Below are 3,818 nucleotides of genomic sequence, written 5' to 3'. Positions count from 1 at the left end.
ACAACATGCTCAGAGGGAAATTTATAGAATAATGCATATATTAAAAAAGAAAGATCTATAATCACTTACCTCACAACTCAAAAAATATAAAAGGAAAGGAAATGAAGAACAAAGCTACCAGAATAAAAGGAATAATAAAGATCAGAGCAAAAATAAATGAAATAGAAAACATAAAAACAATGGAAAGAATCAAGACTAGAAGTTGGTCTTGAGAGAATCAATAAAATTGACAAACCACTGTGTAAATTGACAAAGGAAAATAATGAGAAGATGAAAATAACCAAAAAAAAGATGTATGACATTACAACAGATCTAAATAAGGTAAAGAGGATCATAACAGAATATTATGAAAAATTGCACTCCAAAAAATTAAAAATATAGAAGAAATGGAAAAAGTTCTAGAAACAAACTATCTGTGTAAACTACATCAAATGGAGATAGAAGATCTAAATAAACTTCCAACAAAAGAAGAGATTGAAGACATCATAAAAACCATTTTAAAACTCCCAACAGCAACAATAAAAACAGCCCAGACCAGAAGGCTTCACTAGGGAATTCTACCAAGCATTCAGAGAAGAGTTGATACCAATTCTACTTAAACTCTTCTAGAATATGGAAGAGGAAAGAATACTTCCTAACTCATTCTATGAAGCCAGCATAACTCTAATATGAGAGCCAAATAAAGAAAGTACAAAAAAAAAAAAAAAAAAAAGAAAACTACAGACCAATATCCTCCTTCATGAATTTAGATGCAAAACTTCTCAACAAAATTCTAGCCAATAGAATTCAACTGTATGTATATTTTAAAAAATAAAATCATAATCAAGTGGGATTCATACCAGGATTGCAAAGGTAATTAGACCTTAGAAAATCAATGTAGTTAACCACATAAAAAAATGGAAAAGAATCACACGATCATCTCGATTAATGCAGAGAAGGCATTTAGTAAAATATAATGCTCATTTCTGATAAAAGATCTCAGCAAAGTAAGAATGGAAGGAAAATTATTCAACATAATTAAGAACATATATGCACAACTACTGCCAACATTATTCTCAATGGAGATTGAAAAATATATCTTGAAGTATATCTAGAATATGAAAATTAGTTGATAAATATTTTCTTACTGATTAAATATTATCACATTGTGAGCACTCAATTTTAGATGAAATGTCAATGAACTTAAATCAATGCCTTAATAAAAATTGGTAATGTTTTTCCCTTTTGGACATCAAGTATATGATGTAAATTAATAATAATCCTTGCATTGTAACACACTCTAATTATTGGTCCATATGTGGCCTCTTTTAGTAGTTTATTTTTTAGCATGTAATGAGTGAGAATTTACCATGCCACATAGAAACTAGAAAAATGACTATAAATATCATTACAATTAAATTATTTTCCCACTATATCTCAGATTGCCTTTTATAAATGTTTTCAGCATATCCTTTTTTCAAAATTAATTTCATTTTTGAGTGATTTTCTGTCCTAAAATCTACCCATTTTAATTTGTAATCAAAATATTGTTCTATGAGATTATTGAGAAGAAACAATTGTTATAATATGAATGAAAAAAAGTTATTTTTCTTTTAATTCATATTAGAACTACATAAACATATAGCTAATAGCAAGGTATCATCATTAGACTCATCCCAGAGTCTATGGTGCCACTACTGAAACCTATCCCCCTTTAATAATGAAGATATAAATCCTACAGAGAGCTTTCTCTCAGAGTGGTTAAACTGCATGATAAAAATGTTATCCACATTCATTACCAATACAAAATAAGGACCAGTTTATCCAATGTGGTTAGGTAATTGGAGAATATGGATTATAAAATATTTCTCTTACGGACAATAACCACTTAAGTCACTCATAGATTCTCATTAAAAAAAAAAAAAAAAGGAATAGAATTCAGTAAAATGTGCATCTAAGGAAGACCAAAGAAGAACTGATGCATTTGAATTGTCGTGTTGGCGAAGACTACTGGAAATACTGTGGACTGTCAAAAGGACGAACAAATCTGTCTTGGATGAAATGCAGCCAAAATGTTCCTTAAAAAAGAGAATGCCTAGGCTTGTCTCACCTGCTTTGGTCATGTTGTGAAAAGAGACCAGTTCCTGGAAAAGGATATGCTTGGTAAAGTGGTAGGTCAGCAAAAAAGGAGAAGATCCACAAAGAGATGGATTCACACAGTGGTTACAATGATGGGCTTAATCATAGCAATGATTCTGAGATGCCACAGGATCAGGCAGTGTTTCAAGCTGGAGCTGACTTGATGGCACCTAACAATCACTACAATTGCACTCGATGCTTGGTATATGTAAGGTAAACTGTGACTTACAGAGCATTTTGTGAGCCACCATCCACCTCACTTACTATTAAAATAACATTTTGCTATATAGCCTCTTGATTTAGCAGTGAGAAATCTGAGACTTAGAAATAATAAATTATTTCTCCAAAATAAATCATATAGCATCGCTGCCAGGGTTGGGACTCGAAGTTCATAACATCTTTGAAAATAGTCTATTTCTTTCATGATTAAGAAGACACTCTGAAACATTACAGAGTTTTTTTTTTTTTTCATTCATTTATTCCATACACACAGAGTGCTTTATATGCATTGTACACTGTGAAAAACTCTAGATATATACTGGTGAAGAAAACAGACATGGTGTCATGGCAAATAGGGAAGTATAAGTAACAGTAAATCTAAAAAGCACTTGAGTAACAGTTTGCATAGCTAAAATCTAAATGAATGACAAAATAAGTTACTCATGTGAAAGGAGGTGGGGGATGTGTGTGGGAGAAGTGTATATTAGATTTGAAAGGAATCACAGGGGTTATCTAGCTTCATATGCATGTTATAGTTGAACAACGAATAAGGAACACTAAAGAGTAATTGATGCCTTTGAATTACAGTGTTCGTGAGGATTATTGAATATACCATGAACTACCAGAAGAACAAACAAATATGTCTTGGAAGGAGTATAGACAGAAAGCTCCTTAGTAGTGAAGATGGTGAGACTTCATGTCACTTATGTTGGTCATGTTATTAGAAGGGACCAGTCCTTGGAGAAAGATATTGTGCTTGGTAAAGTAGAGAGTCAGCAAAAAAGAGGAAAGCCCTCAACGAGATGGATTGGCACAGTGACTGCAACAACAGGCTCTATAATAACAACAATTAAGAGGATGGCACAGGGCTGGGTAGCATTTCATTCTGTTGTACATGGGATCATTTATGAGTTGGAACCAACTCAACGGCCCCTAACAACAAAAAACATCTTTTCCAAATTAACTTCTAATATAGTAATCCACGCTACATAATTCCAGCCTCTACTTGTACTTCTTTAGGTAAGAGAAACTCACCATTTCACTACCTTGTTGGATAACTGATTTTTTTGGGGAAAAAAATCCTTTTGTTTAGCACTAGTTCTTTTTCTTTTTTTAACTTTTTATTGTGATTTGGATGAAATTTTGCAAAGCAGATTCATTTGACTTTCAACATTTCCTACGCAATTTGCTTTGTGACAATGATTACATTCCCCACAGTGTAACAGCTCTCTTCCCACTTCTTCCCTGTGGTTACCTTTCCCCGTGTCCTTCCTGCCTATGCATTCTAACCTCTTTACATTTCTTCCTGTGCAAATGGTGCCCTTCTGATCTCACATGGTTGATTGTTCTAAGGATGGCATCTCCCTGGTGTAGTTGTTCAGCTCATAGGCCTGTCTATTTTTTGCATGAGAGTTAAGGCTATGGGAGTGAGTTCAGTTCCAGGCCCAAGGGTGGCTTGGGGCCAAAGTCTCAGGGGTTCC

Source organism: Orycteropus afer, unplaced genomic scaffold, assembly GCF_000298275.1.
Source record: "Orycteropus afer afer isolate SDZICR_OR568_19922 unplaced genomic scaffold, OryAfe1.0 scaffold00746, whole genome shotgun sequence".
Taxonomy (NCBI): Eukaryota; Metazoa; Chordata; class Mammalia; order Tubulidentata; family Orycteropodidae; genus Orycteropus; species Orycteropus afer.
This window is presented reverse-complemented; position numbering follows the sequence as displayed.